At 36.7% G+C, this 25,062-nt stretch overlaps 1 protein-coding gene and 1 pseudogene across 2 annotated transcripts in view; both read left to right on the top strand.

The window, feature by feature from the left end:
- The window catches only part of LOC106867428 (MAM and LDL-receptor class A domain-containing protein 1), a 378,762-nt gene that overhangs the window by 193,581 nt on the left and 160,119 nt on the right, over positions 1 to 25,062 (top strand). The gene's annotated exons all lie outside the window — the stretch shown is intronic.
- LOC149134464 (uncharacterized) lies at positions 19,518 to 21,064 on the top strand (annotated as a pseudogene).

Below are 25,062 nucleotides of genomic sequence, written 5' to 3'. Positions count from 1 at the left end.
TTAACCTCACTTCACATTATAAACCAAATACCCCGATTAACTGAACTATATATTTAATCTACGTAGTACGCTAGGGCATCTTTTTCCTATATTTTAAATTCACGTGTTAGCTAGACTACCGACCCATATTACACGTTATATTTTCTTATATTGATTTTAAGGGTTTTTTTATGTACTCTCCAATCCTTTCTAATATTCCTTTACATAGCGTATATGTATAAATTATATCGTACTAATTTTAAATAACATACCTACTTTATACTAGGGCTTCCATTGAAATTACAGGGTCAAACTTAGAAGCCACAATTTAGTGTTACTTATGTCAAATAACAACACTGGATATCCCCACCAGATATAACTCCTTCGGCCAACACCGCCGTAAACATCGAATGAAGGAATCGACTGACAAATCACTAAAATGTAAGACTATTGCTTTAACGAACTACTTTTCTTTTTCTTTTTCTTTTTCTTTTTTCCTTCTCTTTGTCTTTGCCTTTTTTATCCAAATAATCGTTCTGAAGCTGTAAATTTACCTCATTTTAATAAACAGAAACAGATGTAAACAGTCTCCTAATTAAATCAAACAATTACTTTAAAACACCAATGATCCACTTCTCATTCTTAATTATTGCTCCTTTCTTATCTTCTATATATATATTAAACCACGGTTTTACCTTTAAATTACCTACTACCCTATACCTTACAACGTGGCCTATCTGTGGTAATATACCAGGAGTGCCAACAGATACATCTACCCCTTAGATGGTTGCATAACCTCTAACTTATATCTTACTTAACAAATATATATATATATATATATATATACATACGTGTGTGTGTGTGTGAATATTTTACACCCCTTGCCATAAACTTAATAGTTGGCAGATATTCTGCCAACTCCTTCTCAATGTCAACCCTGGGAAAGACCGTAATGGTGTCGAGTGACCTAGAGTAGGTCCGTAACACCACCGTTCTTTCCCTGAGATCATTTAACCACTTCTTGGGTGGGATAATCTCCCACTCCACAGCAGTAGCCTTATTTATCTTTGTGTTCTCTGCCATGAGAAAAATGCCCACATTAGAATTAAACAACTAAAAAAGTTTTAAAATCAGTCAAAAAGAGTAAACAGTTCAAAAAAGCGGAAGAAATAAAATAAACAGTTCGAACTAAAAAAAAGTTCATAAAAGAAAGAGAAAGGAAAGACAACAGTTCAGAAAGAATAAATAAAATATACAGTTCCCGGCAGAATAACAAATTTTCAGGCCACAACGTACAACTTGTACGAAAGATTAGAGAGACTTATAAATATTAATATTTCTATTTTTTGGACTGACATGTTGGCTTGGTGATAACTATTAATATCCAGTACCGCTGCCGTAGTCTCCTTTAGAGAGACTTAGAAACATTAATATTTCTATTTTTGAAAACCAGATGTATTCCACTGAATTTAGGTAAATAATCCTTCGTACAGACAGTCAGTAGCAACGCCTCTGGGTTCGGCTGCTCTACATTTATAAGGGGCAATACCCCGAAACTAGTCTGTAGATGCCAGACCAGCAAGTGGAAGCGGCTGACCTCCCCTATTCGAAGGTTATAATAGACACAGGTTCGTATGTCACATAGAGGCGATGATTTCTTGGAGCTAATCAACGGCAGCATTCGTCCTATTTTTTGGACTGCCATTTTGGCTCGGCGATAACTATTAATATATATATATACATACATACATACATACATACATACATACATACATGCATATATATATATATATATATATATATATATATATATATAGCTGTATATGTATACCTATGTTTATGTATATTTATATAGCCACATATGCATGTATATATGGGTATATATGTATGTATATATGTATACATGTATGTATATATGTATGTATGTATATATATATATATATATATATATATATATATATATATATATATAGAAAAAAAATAAGGTACTCAGAAAACTTGATGTTTGTACATTTACAGATTTTTATTAATGTCACATGTTTTATAAATTAAATAAAGCGCTTTTCACCTAATCGTGTAGGATTTTCAAATTTGAAAACATCCAGATTTCTGAGTACCTTAATTTTTTCTATATAATTTCTGTACATCACCTTCAAACCTTCCAATATATATATATATATATATATATATATATATATATATATATATATATATATATATATATATATATATATATATATATATGTGTGTGTATGCATGTATATATGGCTATATATATATATGTATATATATATATATATATATATATATATATATATATATATATATATATATATATATGTATGTATATATGGCTATATATATATAAATATATATATGCATATAGCTTTACATATATATATATACATATATCTATGTATATCTATATAAGGGCATTACTATACAATAATGCCTCACGCTATGAGGGACTCTAAGGTCAGACTACCATAAAAAGCACATTTTTACCGAACGCGAGGAAATGCAACTCTCAAAGTCAACCCCTTAAAAACAGACTAAATTATAGATCATGATTTCGTAGTTATTGTAGTATTATACAACCTCTACTCGTCAGTATAATATGGTCAAGAGAAATAGAGATAAACAGAAAATCAACATACCACTCGAACATCGTGTATCCAATATAGTATATAGGAGACTGTTCATCGCTATTCCCCTATGTAAGTGGCGGGAATTTCGAATTGCATCTCGTTAAATATGCTTTTTTCTCAAAATAAATTCAGTACTGAATATATTCTGGTAATATATTTAAATTCAATAATAGGACGAATTCTTTTACAAGAATTTATCAAGTAGCTAGCGTGAAAAAACCTCATAAGGGAAAATATCCATCTACTTGCTAAATTCTTGTAAAAGAATTGGTCCTATTATTGAATTTAAATATATCTATGTATATATATATTTATATTTAGCTATATACATATATATATAAATATATAGCTATATATATACATATATATACATAGCTATATATGTATAGCTATATATATACCCATATATACATATACGTATATATATATATATATATATATATATATATATATATATATATATATATATATACATGTAGACATATATATGTATATAGCTATATACCTATATATATATATATATACATATATATATACACATGTACATATATATATGGCTCTATATATATATATCTATATATAGTTATTTATATATATACAGCTTAATATATAGCTTTATATATATATATAGATCTATATCCATCTCTCTATCTATCTATCTATCTATATATATATATATATATATATATACACATAAAACTATATATCTATAGCTATATATAAAAATATATTTATGTATAGCTGTATACATATATAAGAGACCAACATGTAGGTACGCCGCTATATGTTCTATATACAAAAAATACAAAAATGGGACAAGGACGCAAAACATCCAGACAGGTGATACAAAAAAGGGACAACAAAACATCCAGACAGACTATACAAAAACAAGGACGGGTCATTCGGAGTTTACTTTCTTCAGTTGAGTTCCAGATTATCATTGCAATTTCGGCTGGTTATACTCAAGGTTGCTCCAATCAGGCTAATCCTAAGTAAAAACTAAAGCTAAGAGCATTAGATTCCTTGGAGGAAAGCAGTGATGTATACGAAAACAAGGACGGAAAAAACTGAGCAATGGTACATAAAAACAACGAACAGGATATTAACAACGGGTGTCTTTCGACTAAGGACGAATTAAATTAAGCTGGCGTGTGCGGAAGTAAAGCCTTACGGCAGCGACATATGACTTGACAGGCACAAGTCGGAATATAGATGTTGCACGGATGGTAGTCGAATCAAGAAAGAAAGGTCATGCTTGGTCGAACACCGGTCACGTGGGGAGAGAACAGAAAGATGTAGAGGCAGAGGGATAGAAGAATTCAGGAGGGGCGAGAAAAAATGAAAGGGACACAGTGAATTGAAAAAGGAAGGAAAGTGAGCATGAAGAGCAAGCCAGGAATTTCTGAGAGAGGGGGAACGAAGGAAGAGTGGAAAGAATAAAGTGTGAAGGGGCTGAAAGAAAGAATGAAAGAATAGAAAGAATAATAGAGTCGAACAAAATTTACAAGTATATATATATATATATATATATATATATATATATATATATATATATATTTACATACAAGAGACCAACGTTTACGTACGCCGCTATATTTTTTAAAATATAAAAAAATAAAGAAATGGGACAAGAACACAAAACATCCAGACAGTTAGGTAATACAAAAAAGGGGCAACAAAACATCCAGACAGACGATACAAAGAAAACAAGGACGGGTCATTCGGAGTTTTCTTTCCTCAGTCGAGTTCCAGATTATCTTTTCAATTTCGGCTAGTTATACTCAAAATTTCTCCAATGTGGCCAGACCCAAGGAAAAACAAATCTAAGAGCATTAAATTCCTTAGAAGAAAGCAACAAATGTATACGAAAACAAGGACAGAAAATACGGAGAAATGTTACACAAATACAAATGCAAATAACAGGATATAACAACAGGTGTCTTTCGACTAAGGACGAATTAAATTAAGCTGGCGTGTGTGGAAGTAAAACCTTATGGCAGGGATACAAGATATCACAGGCGGAGGGAAGAATATAGATGTTGCACGGACAATGGCCGAACCAAGAAAAAAATGTCAGGCTTGGCCGAACACCGGTCACGTGGGGCCTTTTTTGTATCACCTAACTGTCAGCATGCTTTGCGTTCTTGTCCCATTTTTGTATTTTTCATATATAAAAATGTCGCAGGAGTGGTTGTGTGGTAAGTAGCATTTTTACCAACAACATGGTTACGGGATCAGTCCCACTGCGTTTTACCTTGGGCAAGTGTTTTCTACTATAGCCTCGGGCCGACCAAAGCCTTGTGAGTGGATTTGGTAGACGGAGACTGAAAGAAGCCAGTCGTATATATGTGAGTGTGTTTGTGTGTCTGTGTTTGTCCCGCCCAACATCGCTTGACAACCGATGCTGGTGTGTTTACGTCACGTAACTAGCGGTTTGGCAAAAGCGACCGATACAATAAGTACTAGTTTTATAAGTCCTGGGGTCGATTTGCTCGACTAAAGGCGGTGCTCCAAGCATGGCCGCAGTCAAATGACTGAAACAAGTAAAAGAGTAAAAGAATATATGTATATATATATATATATATATATATATATATATATATATATATATATATGAGGGATGACGACTAAGTGGACATCCGTTTTGCTAGAAGCAGACCACTTGTGGTCTGAAGACTTATATATATATATATATATATATATATATTGTTGTATTTGGGGATGGTCATGTTGCCAGTTTTGCCAATAAAAATACACGCACTGTATATTTGGTGTTAATTTGCTTCAGCTTTATATTACATTACATTACATTAATCATATTTCGGCCAGAGTTCTTTCGTCACATTTCTGCGACCTCATCAGTGGTCCTTTGCTTTCTTCTTTCTTATATGTATGTCCCTCCTTGCTAGCGATCAGCCATTTTGTATTTTGTATTCCTATTGTATGTGTCTACGCATGCGTATCCCTCTGTGTGTCTATGTTTTGTAAGTGCATGTGTGTGTATGGGGAGTGCTTGTATTATCTGTATGCTCTGTTAATACATGTTCTTTTATTTTGTTTTTATTTATTTATTTGTTCATGTGTTTATACCTACTTCTTTTTTTTGTTTTTTTGTTTTTGTTTTTTGTATTTAATTTAATTTTGTTAATGTATGTAGCGTTTAATTCCATTTGTTTATCCATGTATTGTATTATATTTTGTTCATATCGTTATCGGTTTATGGGGATTTTATTGTCATATGTTGTGGTTTGTTGGGGGTGTGTGCTAGTGTTCCATTCCAGTTTCCTAATCAGGCTAGGTCTATCAGGCTAGGTCTATCACTATTATATGTGTAGCTTCTGTAATTTGTCTAAGTGCTGCGTCTGTTCTATGTGTGGACAAGATTTTAATTTCTACGTTGTTGAGTGAGCCTCCGTGTTCCTGCTCAGCGTGCTGGTACAGAACTGATGAGGTCTTCTCTTCCTTAAGTTCCCTCCAATGTCATTTACCCGCTCTCCTATGCTCCGTGCTGTTTTCCCTACATATGTCGTTGTCTTGTTACTGCATCGTCCCTCTGTACATCTTATACTATAGACCACATTTCTGGCTTTACAGTTTGTTTGTGGGCTAAATCTACATACAGTACAGTTCCTATCAGTGCAGGGGGTTCTACTAAAAGGGTAGGTTCTACTGAAGGGATTTGATAGGGTTGCCTGGCCTTTCAACAACCTTAATTCTTAGCTTAAGTTTGTCTAGGGCCCTTCTAAAGCGGTACGCCAGTTCGCTTCTAGGGGTGGTGTCGACGAACATGACGCTCTGGTATTTGTGGCTATGATACCATGAGTTGGCCTTCCCTATTTTCTTCTTAATCCTTTCAATGGTGTTCGATGATTTGCTCCTATAGAGTGAGCAAATTCCATTCCTATCGTTATGTCTGATGTTTTCAAATTTCTTCATAGCTTCTTTGTATACTCAAAAATCTTGCAAAACAAATATATATATATAAATAAATATAGAGAGCTATACATACATATACGTATGTAGCTATAAACACACACACACATATATATATATATATTATTTACATTATTTACATTTGACGGATATTTGTCCTCATCTTGTTTGTTGTTAACACAAAGTTTCGGCTGATATACCCTCCAGCCTTCGTCAGGTGTCTTGGGGAAATTTCGAACCTGGGTTCTCATTCCTAACGATGTTACTATTATTATATTATTATTATTATTACTATTATTAATCAGGTCGCTGCCGTGAATCGAACTCGGAACCTTGGGGTTAGTAGTCCGCGCTCTTAACTACTACGTCATATGCCCGTGGGCAATTATGGGGTGAATTTTAAGGCTTATAGATCGATTATTTTTCTATCCTTCCTCAATACCGGTTCCCATATGCTATTCATATCTGCACTCGGTCTGCTTAGGAGGTTGTTGTGTCCTAGCATATGTGCTGCTTCTTTTAGTTTTCGTATTTTCCAGTGTTGTTCCCTGTCTATTATTTAAACTTCATCCCACAGGGGGAGGTGGTTTCCATTTTTCATACATGATCAGCTATACCCGATTTATCAATATCTCCTCGTGTCACAGCTTTGCGATGTTCTTCTACCCTTATTTTGAGGGGGCGACATGTTTCGCCTTTGTATAACCTACCACAGCTGCATGGGATGGAGTACACGCAGTTTGTGGCCATATTCTCTTCTGTTGGTGGTTTTACCCGAAGGAGATATTTGCGAAGTGTTGTATTGCTCTTGAATACTGCCCTGATGTCATATGGGCCGCATATCTTTGTATCTTTTCGGAGAGGCCTTTCACATAGGGTAGACAGACTGTAGACAGTTTATTGGTTTCATAATTGGAGTAGATAGTATGTTCTTGGGGTAGTTGTTTCTTAATAGATTGTTACTGAGTTTGATCATTTCCTCGTGGTGGGTATCACGATCGCTACTTATATTCTTTGCTCGGTGTTTTAGGCACTGAGCAATTCCTCTCTTTACACTGTATGGATGGTGGGAATTGAAGTTAAGGTATCGTCCAGTGAAGGTTGGCTTGCGATATACGGTGCGTGTTATTAATACGTCCAGGAATGCCAGCTGATTGTTCTGTTCCTTTTCCATGGTGAACTGTATGGATGGATTTATTGAGTTCACATGATCTAACAGCATTTGGACATCTTGCTGGTGGGGCCAGAGAATAAAGGTGTCATCAACGTATCGCAGCCATAGGGTTGGTTTTAGTGGTGTTGATCCTAAAACCAAATTCTCGAAGTATTCCATGTATATATTGGCTATTATCGGTGATAATGGCGAACCCATAGCTAAACCATCTTTTTGTCGATATATATCAGTGTCCATACTGAAGTAGGTAGTTTCTACACAGAAAGTCAACATTTCCATCAAGTTTGTTATTGGTATACTAGTGCGTTCTTTTAGATGGGTGTCTGTCACTAGTTTTTCTTGAATCACCGATAGTGCTTCACCAGTTGGGACTTTGGTGAATAGACTTATCACATCTAGACTCACCATCTGGTTGGATTCAATGGGGGTATCCTTGATCAATTCTGTGAAGTGGATGGAATTCTTCACGTATGATGTTGACTTTCCTGCTAATGGACTGATTATATCCACCAAGAAGCGGCTCAATGGATGACATGCTGAACCTCTACAGCTCACTATAGGTCTTAGTGGAATACCTTCCTTGTGAATCTTAGGGAGACCGTACATGTGTGGTAGTTTACTGTAGTGTTGAGTCAGCTGTCTGTACTTCATTGGTGTGAAGTGATCCTTGTTCTTGATCAAGATCTGTGACAACTTCCTCTGTTTTCAGAGTTGGGTCTTTCTTTACTCTACTGTAGCTACCATCACTTATAAGACTTGCCAATTTTTCGGAGTAGTCAGACTTGTTCATCACCACTGTAGCATTTCCCTTATCCGCTGGGAGAACTATGATGGAATTGTCTCCTTGTAGCCTTTTGATAGCGAACTTTTCTTCCTTAGTGATGTTTGGTGTGGGAAGTTTCGCTTTCTCCAGTACCTGTCTCACCTTCCACCTTAGTTCATCTCCCTGAGCTTTCGGCAGTATTCAAGAGCAATACATCAGGGCAGTATTCAAGAGCAATACAACACTTCGCAAATATCTCCTTCGGGTAAAACCACCAACAGAAGAGAATATGGCCACAAACTGCGTGTACTCCATCCCATGCAGCTGTGGTAGGTTATACAAAGGCGAAACATGTCGCCCCCTCAAAATAAGGGTAGAAGAACATCGCAAAGATATTGATAAATCGGGTATAGCTGATCATGTATGGAAAATGGAAACCACCTCCCCCTGTGGGATGAAGTTAAAATAATAGACAGGGAACAACACTGGAAAATACGAAAACTAAAAGAAGCAGCACATATGCTAGGACACAACAGCCTCCTAAGCAGACCGAGTGCAGATATGAATAGCATATGGGAACCGGTATTGAGGAAGGATAGAAAATAATAGATCTATAAGCCTTAAAATTCACCCCATAATTGCCCACGGGCATATGGCGTAGTGGTTAAGAGCGCGGGCTACTAACCCCAAGGTTCCGAGTTCGATTCACGGCAGCGACCTGATTAATAATAGTAATAATAATAATAATATAATAATAGTAACATCGTTAGGAATGAGAACCCAGGTTCGAAATTTCCCCAAGACACCTGACGAAGGCTGGAGGGTATATCAGCCGAAACGTTGTGTTGACAACAAACAAGATGAGGACAAATATCTGTCAAATGTAAATAATGTAAATAATGTAAATAATTCCTCATCTCTTAAATATAGAACTGTAATATATATATATATATATATATATATATATATATATATATATATATATATATATATATATATATATATATATATATACACATTTATATATATAGCTATATATATACGTGCGTGTGTGTGTATATATATATATGTATATATATAAATATATATGTATGTATATATAGCTATATATATACATATATATATAGATAGATATGTATATATATATATATATATGTGTGCGTGTGTGTGTGTGTGTGTAGCTTGATGGCTATATTTGTATATATGGATATAACAGAAGACCCAAGGATGTTACAGCCTACTTATAAATGTAGAAATTACATGGTTTATTTAAATTTCGCCGTAACATCCTTGGTACTTGTACGAATTTTTGCTTCCTTTGTAGGTATTTATTTTTTTTCCGTTTTACTTGTACACATTGAAAAATATACATACATACATACATATATATATATATATAATTTTTCCAGAGGATGCTCTGAAATGTACGCATATCATAAGAAGTACATTTCGTTGGTATAAATGATCTTAAGATGTGATGAAGTACAGCATGATGTCTCATGTATGTTTATGTATGTGCAATTATGCATATATGGATGAGTGCATATAAGTGTGTGTGTGTGTGTGTATATATGAAAGATATGCATATATATGTACATATATACATATGTGTGTGTAAGTGTGTGTGTGTGTGTGTGTATATATATATATGTATATATGTATATGTATATGTATATATATGTACATGTGTATATATATGTGTATGTGTGTTGTATTTGTATGTATGTGTGTATGTGTGCATATGTGTATATATATATATATATATATATGTGTGTGTGTGTGTATGTATATATGTATACATATGTGTATGTATATATATGTGTGTGTGTATGTATATATGGATAAGTATACGGGTAAAGTGTATGTATGCATATGTATACGGGTAAAGGAACGGGTAATATAGTATAGTAAAGAGAAATAAACAAAATAATTAGTTAATCTAGTGGAAATCCACAGGAGAGCAATAAAAATAGAAAATTAAGGAGTTATCTCCCCTATAATAACAAAGACGAAATCTAACGGGATTCTAAGAATTTAATAATAGTTACGTATGTGTTTTTTCGTGTTTTGTTCGAATGGTAACCACTCTTGAAGAAGTGCCAAATGTCTAAATCCAATAGACCAGTCACTGGATAAGTTTGGCACAGAAATGTTAACATAGAGTGGTGAATAAATCGATATATCGAATTTGAAGTCTCTGTCCCTTTTGAATATGAAAATTTAAAAGTTTAAAAACCTTATAATATATATATATATATATATATATATATATATATATATATATATATATATATATATATATATATATCTGTAAATAATATGCAACAATTATTCGGCAGCCATGATAAAACTCCGAGTTTCGGATGCCGAGGCGGAAACCCACGCCACTATCTCTTCAGTTATATGGCCATTGAAAATTGCTATGAAAATGACCGTTAAACAAAGGGAAATTAGTGTGTGGTTGACCGTTATTAAGACAAAAGAGCTATTAGAATGACCGCTACGTGAGGGGAGGGAGTAAAGGTAAAGGAGTAAAAATGTCCATAGTATTCGCGTAAGCGCACCACTCCATCACATCTATATACGCACGTACTCGCACGCATCCGCAAGTGCGCACAAAAGCTTCCATGTCCACATCTATAGACGCACAGGTAAAAAGCAGGGTGGAAGGGAGAATACAGAAAAAATATGTATAAAAAAATATGCAAAGCAATATCTCTATAAATATGTAAAAAATATATAAAATATATATAAAAAATCTAAGTAAAAAGTATAGAAAGATAAAAAAACAAAACTTGTACATAGACACAGTATAGAAAGCAAGTCCTATCAGTAATCTCGAGGGGACCAAAAACGTAGCAAATATTTAGCCACATATGGACATGATTCGAAAATTTCAGTTCTTGAATTTAAATATGTGGTGAGGTCTAAGCTGCTTTTCCAGATGTAGGTTTTACACTTGGCTAAGGTCTTCCAATGGATGTTGTAACTGACACCTTTATCTTTTAAGGACCTTATATGATTGGATAATTTGGTCGTTTACCTTTTATCCCAGTGCTTGAAGAGAATCTTCACTCTTTTTAATCCAGGTGGATTCCTCATGAAAAAGAAGTGATTTTCTTGCGTGCATTATAATGTCTATTTCCGAGCTATCGATGTTGACATACTGTTTGGCGAGTTCTAATGCTTTCAGGAGCAAAGGTCTGGATATTGATGGGTAAAAATCAACAATATCGAACTGCGTAAATTTGTGGTTCAACCCAGCTTTCAATATGGCCGTAAGAACTAATATAGGTAAGGAATTCTTAAAATTGGTCACTGGGCACTTTCAACCTGATCATAAGTTTTACAGAATATTTAATAGAAGAACGCTTAAGATTAGCTATTCTTGCTGCAAAAACTTCGCCTCTTTGATCAGCCAGCACAACAATAAGATAACTGCCAAAAACAATAATGCCGACTCACTTACAAAGAGCTGTAATTTCAAAGATCGAACCTCCTGTCCGTTGGAAGGGTATCGTGTATAGAGCCAAAGTCCAGATAGAAGGCTCGCACGATTATAGAATTTATACAGGGGCTACAGAAAATTCTTTCAAAACCAGGCTGTATTCGCACAAAAATTCTTTTAGATACCCTGAAAATAGGACAAAGACGAGCCTGGCAAAATACGTCTGGCAATTAAAGGGAAACAGAGCCCAGCCTTTCAACGTGACATGGAGGATTTTAGGCACAGCATCGCCTTACAGACACGGTGCCCATAAAAGACCATTGAAATGCGATCTTTGTTTATTGGAAAACTGAATATTTTATTCGAAGATAAGAAGGCGCTAAACCAAAGACGCGAACTTTTAAATGCATGTAGACATGCGTCCAAATTTAAAATGTTGGCAAGTAATATACCGTATGGATAGTATATATATATTTTTTTGATAATGTTTGACTCCTTGTTTGACTCCATACTATTGGATTGGTACCGCATTATAAATGATTTATTTAGCGTTGTAAGAATTTTGTATAGACCCCTACGTCATTTTAAGAAAACCTTCGACTGTTTTATACATAGTTTTTTTTTCTTCTTCCTTGTTTTTACTTTTTACTTCATTCTATTCTATTTATTTTAAAACACTTTGTATGCAAATTTTACCATTTTTATGGACGATTCGATATATAGAATTCTATTATGCATGTACTTTCGCCCGATTTTAACTTTTATACACCCAGCAGTTTCTTAAAAAGTTGTCTGCATATATACGCTGAGATCTAAAAGGGTTTTTTTATGTAGATGTCTGTATTGTAACAACACTTACGTATTCATATGTGTGCATCTACGCTTACATATAGGGCCTAGGTTTACACTTGTGCATATGCAGTTATGATTTCATGTGTGTGCGTTTTTGTGTATACATGGGTAAGAGTATATGCTTTTATTTATTTACACATACATGCATCTATTCGCGTGTGTGAATCTATGTTATATATGGGAATGTGCGCTTAGGTTCACACTCACACATACTTGAATGTGTGCATACGCATGTATATGGTTATGTTTGTGAGTATTTACGTACATATCCCAATATATATCTATATACGTGATGCTATATACATTTTTGTATACGCATATATACGCAGTCTAAATTTTATGTATGTTTACTATATACATATGTTCTTGCTCATTTTCTCTCTCTACTTCTTTCTTCCCATTCCTGCCTTTCTCTCTTTTCTTCCTTTTCTGTTTTTCTTTCTTTTTCTCTTTCTATCTTCCTTTCCTTCATCACGATAGCCACACTTTCTCCCTTTCTATATTGGTAACGTTATTATAGATACGTTACTCTTTACCCCTCTACTCCACAGCTTAAGATACAATTTTTGTTACGAGCGCATATGTTTTTTCGTGCGCGAACTTAAATGCGTGTGTATGTATATGTGTATAAATTTGTATTCATGTATATATTTGTGCCTTGCAAATATATCCCTATATACATAGATTGTCTGTGCGTATGCATCTGTGTATTTTGATGTATATATATATATATATATATATATATATATATATATATATATATATATATATATATATATATATATATATATATGTATATATATATATATATATGTATATATATATATATATATATATATATATGTATATATATATATATATATATATATATATATATGTATATATATATATATATATATATATATATATATGTATATATATATATATATATATATATATATATATATATATATATATATATATATATGTATATATATGTATATATATATATATATATATATATATATATATATATATATATATATATATATATATATATATATGTATGTATATATATATATATGTTGTGGATAGTCTAGTATGCATATATGCTATTGTAATTTTATTTTATTTTGAATGCAGCGTATATTTTATTTTATTCGATTTGATTTTAACGTGTTAATTCGAATATAATTAATTATTTACAATATGTATTTTGAACCCATTTTTTATTTAAGGTTTTCTTCGATATTGTTTTAAAAATAGGATGAATCTATATTAAATTCATTTGTTTTGTTCATTACGTATCCATGACCGTTATTTGAAACGACCAATCAAACAGATCTATGTGTTTCAAATTTTATATTCCTTTTGATTGCATTGTTATTCCTTTCTCATTTCTAACAAAACTGTCCGATGAACGGGAACATGAAACTCAGAGTAACAGTCTTTTGTTATATTTCTGCTGCTTTTAAATAAAGCATATTACTCTACCTCTGGTATTTGAGTACTCTTTTTTCCACCTTGTTGCACAGTTTATGTGCTTACTCCGGTATATATATATATATACACAATAGAAAATAGAAACTACACGTGGAAAATATATGAGGAAAGTAAGAAGAAAAAAACGAAAATGAACATTGAATATCAAAAATATAAAGGCTTTTTATGAAAAGTAGCGATAAACATATACAATTAGAGGAACTGAGGTAGAATTAAAATGAATAAAAGTCATTATTTTGAATTGTGAGAGAGATTCAAAGTCATACCGGTATCGTCATTGCTGTTCACTGGCTTTGAATGCGCACCGATTACCAAACGGTGTCGGGTCTACTAGTCCCTAAGTAAAAAGATTGTGTGTACGGGAGGTAAGAAGTTCTGGACGTGGTGTAATTAGGGTCGATATAATACTGTAATATGAATAGATATGGAATGTATGGGGGTTAGTGGGATTATTGGAAAGGTTAGTAGTATTCTGTATTATGTTGTGTTCATGTTAAGTTGTAGATGATATTTATTGATGAAAGTTTCTTCTTTATTCATTCTTTGTTGTGCTGATTTGTTCTGTAAACATTGATAGATGGGGGAAATTAGGAAATTAGGATTAAGGTTCCTAGCACACCTTTCTCTGTGTTCACTGACCTGTATCTGTCTATATTGTGGGAGACGGATTTGTTCTTTGTGGAGAGTGGTTCTTCGACGGAGTGATGTTCCTGTTTGGCCAATATATTGATTACTGCACCCTCAGTAGGTAATGGCATGCATTAGGTTTTCTGACAAAAAATTATCAAGAGCACAATGCAACCGAAATCATTGAAAAAAATATTAGCCAACGAAAACTACATCGATTAACAACGGAACCAAAGTGAAAAAATGCGGTCGGCCTAACTGTGGCACATGCCCCCACCTCTTTGAGGGTACAGAGTGACACTTTAAACAATGTGAAATATTTTTAGATTAAATTAAATTTCACCTGTGCCTCGGAAAACCTAATCTATGCCATTACCTACTTAGGGTGCAGTAATCAATATATTGGCCAAACAGGAATATCACTCCATCGAAGAACCACTCTCCACAATGGACAAATCCGCCACCCACAATTCAGACAGATACAGGTCAGTGAATACATAGCAAGGTGTTCTAGGAACCTTAATCCTAATTTCCTAATTTTCCCCTTCTATCAATGTTCACAGAACACCTCAGTACAGCAAAGAATAAATAACGAAGCAACCTTCATCAATAAATATCACCCACAACTTAACATGAACACAACATAATACAGAACACTACTAACCTTACCAATAATACCGCTAGCCCCCATACATTCCATACACTTTTCATATTACAGTATTATATCGACCCTTAATTGCACCACGTCCAGAGCTACTTACCTCCCTTACACAATCTTTTTACTCAGGGACTCGTAGACCCGACACCGTTTGGTAATCGGTGCGCATTTAAAGCCAGTGAAGAGCAACGACGATACCAGTATGACTTTGAATCTCTTTAACAATTCAAAATAATGACTTTTATTCATTTTAATTCGACTTCAGTTTATCTAATTGTATATATTTATCGCTACTTTTCATAAAAAGCCTTTATTTTTGTGATATTCTATGTGCATTTTCGCTTTCTTCTTACTTTCCTCATGTCTTTTCCACGTGTTGTTTCTATTTTTATTTTGAAACATATTTCTATTGTGAGATCGAAAATGCCACAGATACTAAACTCTGCAGTTAAAACTCTCAATGAAGATACTCTAAAGGAAGTAAAAGAGATTAACTCGAATTTGAGACTCTTAATTAACAAGATTGATGAACTTACTCGATTTACACAAGAAGCAAAGGAAAAAGAAGAGAAAGGGCAATCTCTGGAACAACTTAATCAAGATTTGACCGAATTAAGCACCACCCTTCAATGTTTGCCTCACAATAATTTTGTAAATGAAAATCCCCCTACAGACTATACACACGACGGAACCTCCTCCACGTTTACATAATCAATTAAAAACCGGATTATCCAGATCTGGAATGAGAAACTTAAAGCCAGAAAATTTTCTTTCTGGAATATGATTAAAAACAACAAGGCAGAAATTTATGAACGCTGGTTAAATTCAACACCAAAACTTTTACCTCGTAAATTTCAAATTGAACCTATACCAAACGAGCAGGACCAACAAAGACAATGAAGGGAGAAACTAACAATGGAAAAAAAACGAAGACAGAAATCGAACTCCTTAAGCTTAGAGCGTTAAGCAATGAACAAAAATATAAAAACATAGATGAGGAAATATATACTGAATCAAAGAAACATTCAGATGGTCAACGCTTGGAGAGTGTTTTTAAACTGTGGAAAACAACTTGTGAAGCTGAAGAAACCAATTCCCTACAACGCTGGGAAAGACAAGCTAATTTTTTCCTAAACTACGAAACACAATTCAACAAAGAAAACATATTGTATAACCCCTTCCCGAAGAAAAAGAAACCAAAAACCCACGCAGAAATGACCCCACATTTATCTAACTCAAACCACAGACAATCTAGGGGACACAACTCCACCGACCTAATCTCCCTTATACCCAAAAATAACATTCAAACAAGAAATAGGAATTCAGCTCGTAATAAAAAATCCTGACGTAATTTTCAAGGACCCCTACATACAAATCAAAAGATCCATCCAAGCCTCCAGACTAACCTAAACTTTCGGGAACCACTTACCTACCAGTCTACCTCCAGCATCTCAGAGTCAATGGAAACATTTGCCTCCCACACTTAACCCTCAATATGGATACTTTAAGCATTCAACTAGACACACCTAACTAGACAACATAACTTCGCCCTCCACACAAATACAAAATTAAAAATAAATTTTACCCATATCACATCAACCATAGACAATATAACAACCCTCAGTCCAACCATAATCTAGTCCGCTACACAGTTACCCCACCACAAACATACTACCACAGACACACTACATCCCATTTTCTCCTCACCAAACCAAGCACAATGCAGATTTTCCACAACAATCCACCTACTACAACCATTTTTTATACCTAAATCAGAGAAACATGTGAAATGGAACAAAATGTACAAGAACAACCGAAAATAATTAACTTATCAAAGAAAATCCTAAGTATTACACAAACTAAAATTCTACTAAGAGGTTTAAAGTTTACACCAATCCCTCACAGATCGAACCCAAAGGAAATTAAGGATAACACTATGGATTTTTGTCGCAAATTGCGCCTCACAGAAGCACTTCACAACTACACCAGCGAAGATGACTCAATAGTAAGAGAACAAAAGCTAATACTGTCCTACAAAAGGGAGAAATAAAGCACTTGATTTTTGTGAACACATTACCAATTTTCCTTTCACTGCCCTACAAAAACAAGGAATTAAATCCAACCTTAGCAGAAATGAACGGAAAAGTCTAATCGAATAAAAAATTATATAAACCTGACCATTAAAAAAGCTGATAAAGGAAGTGCGGTAGTAGTGATGGACAGAATACTATAAACATTTAATACACTCCATGTTGGAAAACAATATTTACTATGAGATGATAGTACAATACAACTCACAGAAGACACTTAAAAACTTATCCTCCTTACTTCAAATACATGGAAAGGGCCTCACTAAAAAAGAAATTGACTATTTATCCAATATCAAATACAGACCAAGTCTATTCTACGGATTACCTAAAATACACAAAAATCTACATATTTCTAAAGCTTGCAAAAATTCTTCAAGCCTATGCATTAATGTTCCTCCCCCTACTGACCTCAAACTAAGAACCACCATTGCTGGCCCCGTTTGTGAAACTCACAGTTTGAGAAATTTCCTCGACATCTTACTGAAACCGTTTCTAAAATAAGTGAAAAGCTTCATCAGGGATGACTTAGACATGCTTAACCAACTCCCGAAGACAATAAATGAAGGAACGCTGTTAGTATCGTTCGATGTGGTGAAACTGTACACCAATATCCCACGCGATTCACCTTCTGGCTAGAAAAATACCCAGAAGAGATCCCAGGACGCATCAACCACAAATTCATAATCGCAGAACTTAAATTAATCCTACTGAACAACTATTTCATGTTCGATACATTCTTCTATTGACATTAATGTAGAATTGCAATGGGAACCCGAGCTGCCCCAGTGATTGCGAACCTTGTAATAGGTTACCTAGAACTTAAAATATACCAATCGTCACTACAAAAATATGGCACCTCATTTCATTGCTATTTAAAGGAGAACTGGAAGAGGTATTTAGATGATTGTTTTATACTTTGGAAAGATAGCATGGACAAACTCTTCGATTTCAAAATAATGCTCAACAATATCAATAGCAACATACAATTTACCATGGAACACAGCAGCAAACAACTCCCTTTTCTTGGCATCCTAATTATAATAGTCGATAAACACATTGAAACAGACATCTATAAACCCACAGATTCAGAACAATACCTATTATTCAACTTATAATCTAGCGAAAAGAATCTGTACTATAGTTTCGGACAATAATACTCGTGAACGAAGACTCCCTGAACTCAGATCAATACTAATTAAACGAGCATAGGAAATAGATATACGGACATTAAGGGAAGTCAACCCACGGAAGACACTTTAAAACTTATCCTCCTTACTTCAAATACATGGAAAGGGCCTCACTAAAAAAGAAATTGACTATTTATCCAATATTAAATACAGAGCAAGTAAGAAGAAAAAAAGCGAAATACATTCACTGGTTTTCAAAAATAGAAATATTAATATTTATAAGTCTCTCTAAAGGAGACTACGGCAGCGGTACTGGATATTAATAGTTATCGCCAAGCCAACATGGCAGTCCAATGGACACAGATTCGTGTGTCACATAGCTAGCTAGAGGCGATGGCCGCTTGGAACTAATCAACGGCAGCATTCGTCCCATTTTTGAGACTGCCATGTTGGCTTGGCGATAACTATTAATATCCAGTACCGCTGCCGTAGTCTCCTTTAGAGAGACTTATAAATATTAATATTTCTATTTTTGAAAACCAGTGAATGTATTCCACTGAATTTAGGTAAATAATCCTTCGTACAGACGGTCGTACAGACAGTCATTGTTGCTACCGTTGTTAAGTGAGTTCGTTCGTGTTTATTTGTTAATAATTTTGACTGTTATTTGTGAACTGTTTCTAAGTTATTTTCGCCCTACGGGGCAGAAAATTTCTGATTTTTTTTTTTTTTTTTGTAAACTGTTAACCTTTTTAGGTTATTTTGAAAAATTCTTTTTCTTTGTCATTTGTGACAAGTTTCTCGTCCTGTCATTTTCCCGAGATGGGAGACGGCAAAAATTTCGATACACCAAGGGACACCCAGGCTAAACAAAGTTTCTCAGACGCCGTAGGCGGTAACATCATTGAACTGGAAGTAGCAATGGACAAACTCTTCCAGTTCAGAAAATTAATACAAAAATCTGGTGAGGAGACAAAACTGGTACCGCCCCCTGAAACCATACAAGCCATACGAGAAAAGACCGTAATTTATAAAGTTTATAATATAAAAGAAAATAGAATAGCGGATGTAAAAAATGAAATAGTAGAACGGTGCTTGGCACCAATATGGAACAAGATTCGCTACGTTAGCCGAGGAGTGAGAAGCGCTACAATAGAAGCTCACTTCGAGTCGGCGAGCGTAGCGAAAGAAATTTCAACTCAAACTTTAAAAAACGAACAGATCATGCTGCTGCCTACATACTTAGGCCGCAGAACGGCTAAAATCACTGTGGAGGATATACCCGTGGTTTTCGAAGTAATGTGGGTAGCAACTGCAATAATTTTTGATGTAGAGGAGAAGTTATCAATATTGAGCATGAGAAAAAAAGAGGCGACGAACTGGAAAGGCCAGAGCCTTGAAATGGTGATTCAGGCAGACAGTTCGACCCTGGAAAATCTACCAGATAGAGTCTTCGTGGTGGAGGGGCATACTATTCGTGTATCGGTGGAGGGACGTAGGCCAAGGTATTTTAAGTGCGGACAGAAGGGCCACGTTCGCTCCGACTGCACGAAAAAAAAATGGCTAATGCCCTTCCCCAAAACGCTGTGATAAACACAGAGAACAACAAACCAGACAACACAGCAACAACTAAAGAAAACTTGGACAAAAAAAAACAAACAATAGAAAAAGAAGAAATGGAATTCACGACTGTAACGCATAAAAGAAAAAAATCTAACACCCCGGACTCCCTACCCCAAATAAAAAAATTAATAATAATACAGACGAACAACACAAAAAAAAATTCCCCAATCCTACCCCGCTGGCACTACGTTGGTAGGTCAACATTTTGCCATACCCCACCCACCAACGTTAAAAGGACTAAAAAATACGGACAAAATTGTGGCTTTCAATGCCAAAAATGAGAAGGTGGTTCGCCTAATTAAGGCTCACCATCGAATTAAAACTTTCAGAACAACAGACAGTGAAGTGAGATATGCGAAAATTGGCGAGGAGGAATGGAAAGAAAAACTCCAAGAAATCGTTAAAGAACAATTAATCAAAGATGTCACCCAGGAGGTGATATCCCGAAAGCTTATCATCAGCCCAGCAACCACACCAACCCAGAGCCCGGTGGCAACGCCGGTGAAGAGCCCAGCAGCTAAGGGCAGTGCTGAGGAAGCAGGCAGACACAAACTGTCATGCTCCCTCTCACAACCGTAAGTAAATATTTTTCTTTTCTCGATGATTAAGTTAGGCTGTTTAAATGTACGTGGAATGGGGTCGAGATGGAAACAGGTTCGTTCCCTGAATGACCTCACAACACATAGAATAGATGTGGCTATTGTAACCGAGTCCAAGATGAAGGTACCTCAAGCGTTCTCGCCTCTTCTGAATGGTTACGAAAAATTTATTTCTCCTAGCCGAGGAGGTGCAGGCGTGGCAGTCCTTATCAAGAAGAACTTGGACTTACAGGTTAGTACTGTCTTTCTGGACCCAAAAGGTAGACTGGTTGTCCTGGATGTGACTCATGTGAGTAAGCAGTCCTTCAGGTTGGTAGCTGTCTACGCTCCTACAGAGTGTTGGCAGTCGGCTTTTTACCGGGACCTGGAGCACTTTCTGGTGACGTCAAAAACGGTAGTAATGGTAGAGAACTTCAACACTATTCTCGATGCACGGGTCGATAGTGTGGGCTCGACTGATATGAAGGGGAATCCTTGCCTCAAGAGGCTACTAGAAAGCTATAACCTAGTAGACCGTTACCGACTGAGTGAGCCAATCGTTCCACAGTGGACTTGGAGTAATAACGATGGCTCACGCAGATCGTACTTAGATAGAGTATTCGTTAAGGACCTAGATAAGGATACTGTTAACTGTCCACAATTCTGTATTGTACCTAACACTGATCACAATCTTATGACGTGTGAGGTGCATGTAGATAAGTGTCATAGACAGGGACCCGGATACTGGAAAATAAACAAGTCTATTTTGACTTGTGAATCTTTCCGTGCCCGGATTAAGGAGTTAGTTCAGAGGGCATTATGTGGCACCATCATTAATAATAGATGGTGGCACGCCCTCAAAAGAGCCATCCGTTTAGAGTCCACTAGATTTAGCAAACAGCTAAGTTTAGATGGGACTAAAAGAGAGGGTGAATTAGTTAAGAACTTAGACGAGGCATTAGAATCTGGCTCCGCATCTAGAGTGTTAGCGGCGAGAACGGTCTTGTATCGTCACCTCAATGCCAAGCACGAAGGTTGCAGAGTCAGAGCTAAATTACGTGCAGGGAAACGAGAAGGAATTAACGTAGCCAGATGGGCACGTCGTGAGGAGTGTCAGAAGGGCAAGAAGTCCTATATTAAGTCTTTAACTGACGAACGAGGACGCAAGATCTATGGACAGGAGGAGATGCAAAAGGTTTTTCACCAGCATTTCACTCGGTTGTTCGGGGAGAGCGGTCCGCTCGAGCGTGGGGAGGCCTTAAAGGACTTCCTGGCTGACGGGCCTCGACTCTCGACACGTGAAGCTGAGTGCTGTGAAGGCCCGATCACTCCCGCGGAGGTAAGAGGGGTGCTAGCCGAGTGCGCTGGAAAAAAATCTCCAGGACTGGATGGTCTGCCCTACGAGCTTTATCGTTTAATGCCGGACTTGTTTGGTGACGTTCTGGCCGGCGTCTATGCAAACTGGCAGCAGAACGGGAGAATTCCCAGTTCTGTGAGCCAGGGAGTTGTGACGCTGATCCAGAAGGACCCAAGCAAGGGGGATAACATTAGTAACTACAGGCCCATAACTCTATTTGACGTAGAGTTAAAGATTTTGGCCAAGGTTTTAATAAAAAGGTTGACGGCTGTCGTGGAGAAGCTTGTTGGGAAGGCACAGACTTGCGCAATTCCAGGCAGGTCGATCCAAGACAATCTTCACCTTCTCCGCTACACCTTAGACAGGGTAAGGAAAATAGCCGGCAAGGGAGGGGCATTGGTCCATTTAGACCAAAGTAATGCATTCGATAGGGTAGACCACCGGTTTCTGGAGGCCGTCCTCGAAGCGGCTGGGTTGGGCCCTGGCTTTCGCGGCTGGATTTCCGCTATGTATAGCGGCATCAAGTCCACCGTTCAGATAAACGGTTACCTAACGGAGCCGTTTTCGATCGAGCGTTCAGTTCGTCAAGAGTGTCCCTTGTCTCCCATTCTGTATGTTTTGGCCCTGGAACCATTACTGCGGAGGCTGGAGAAGTTCGGTGGCAACCCAGATGAGATTGGATGCGGTTGGTTCTCTTCTGCTTACGCGGACGACGTCACCCCAATCGTGTCTAACGAAGCACAACTACCTCGTGTAGAAGTTGCTCTCCGACGATACGAAGCGGTGGCAAGAGCAAAAGTTAACAAGGATAAGTCGCTCGGTTTGCGCCTCGGCACCTGGAGGAACAAGCCGATATCGTCCAGTGTCGTCGGACATTGGACGGATGGTCCTGTTAAGTTGCTTGGAGTTTGGCTTGGTCCGAACTCCCAGACGGAGAAGAATTGGAACGAGGTAGTGGAAAAGGTGGAGGTCATAGTACGGAGGTGGTCCGGAAGGCCTCTGTCCTTGAAGGGCAGAGCGGAGGTGGTGCAGATGTTTATAGCATCAGTAATCACCTATCGCCTGTCCGTGCTGCCTTGCCCCGATTTTTGGCTGAGCAAGCTGGAACGACTCTTCTTCCGCGTTTTGTGGAAAGGCGGAAAGCCACTTGTGAGACGCTCCGTTTGCTGCCAGGAACCGTTAAAGGGTGGGTTAGGGATGCCCTGGTTAATGATGCGCAGACATGCGTTGAGGCTGAAACATCTCTGGTGCCACCTGGGGGGTGATAAGGTATGGAGTCCGCTGGCGGGGAAGTTCTTGCCGCAACTGGCTTCGCTGGAAACATTTAAACCCGGTCTCATCAAAAGACGAAATCTGATATTATGGCAGAAGGAGTGCTGACAAGCACTCTGGCTAATCCACAAGTCGGGCAAAGCTGGCTGCGGAAATACCACCTCGGTATTCTATAGAGGGCTGGAAGAGGCAAAAATGACGACGTCCTAGGAGGGTTCGATGAGAACCAATTTACCAACCTGTTCCAGAAAACCTTCAGGCCGGGGTATTTGGATAATTACCAAAAATCCCTGACTTGGCAGTGTTACAGGAACGCTTTACCTGTTCGCTATAAGTTATCTCGGCACGAAATGGCAGTGCCACCGACATGTCCAAGATGTGAGTTGGACAGTGAAACTGTCCAGCACGCTTTTGTACATTGTCGGGAACTTTCGAGTTTGATAATTTAAGTAGAACACGTGTTGTCACATCTGGGACGAGTACAGCTATCGGCTGGATCCATAATAACGATGATACCGCCAACTGGACTCTCAAAGGAAGGTGAGGCATGTTTTTACTGTACGGTTGCAGTACTGAAAGAGTGTGTTTGCAGGACTAGAATGGAAGGATTAGTGACAGGGTCCTTCGTCTCTAGCCCCGGTTTGCTATCATACTTCAGAATATGAAAAACGATGGAAGGATGTGATGAGAAAGGTGGGTGTCAGGAACCCAGCTTAATCATCGAGAAAAGGAAAGGTTAGCTGCTGGGCCTTATTGGCTACCAAGTTCGATCTTTTAAACTTTGCATTCTCTTTTCTTTCTTTGTGTCTTTTTCTTTATTTAATTCTTAGTTTAAAGTTCTAGTTTAAAGTTATCCAAATTTAATTATATATGTTAATTTTTATCCCAACGCTCATTCGAACTCATATTAACATTTTTGTATTATTTGTCCTGTATTGTCTTTTCTGTATATAGATCATTATGATCGTAATAAAGATTTAAGCGACGCCTGCTGGGTTCGGCTGCTCTACATTGATAAGAGGCAATACCTCGAAACTAGTCTGTAGATGCCAGACCAGCAAGGGGAAGCGGCTGACCTCCCCTGTTCAAAGGTTATAATGGACACAGATTCAAGTGTCACATAGCTAGTTAGAGACAATGGTCGCTTGGAGGTAATCAACGGCAGCATTCATCCTATTTTTTGGACTGCCATGTTGGCTTGGCGATAACTATTAATATCCAGTACCGCTGCCGTAGTCTCCTTTAGAGAGACTTATAAATATTAATATTCCCCTTACACCGGCATGGTCACATGCTTCCGGTCAATAATCCTTTTCTTCCTTGGCTATCGCCGAGCAAACACGCGAACTCACTTCGTCCCTACTTTCAAGTTCGTGCCTCACAGTGTTCATACACACATAATTTTTCTCGTCTGGCCGTAAAGCCTTTTCTGTTTGTTTTCCTGTCTTGTT

Source organism: Octopus bimaculoides, chromosome 8 (assembly GCF_046866305.1).
Source record: "Octopus bimaculoides isolate indiv1 chromosome 8, ASM4686630v1, whole genome shotgun sequence".
In the NCBI taxonomy this organism is placed as follows: Eukaryota; Metazoa; Mollusca; class Cephalopoda; order Octopoda; family Octopodidae; genus Octopus; species Octopus bimaculoides.
This window is presented reverse-complemented; position numbering and strand designations above follow the sequence as displayed.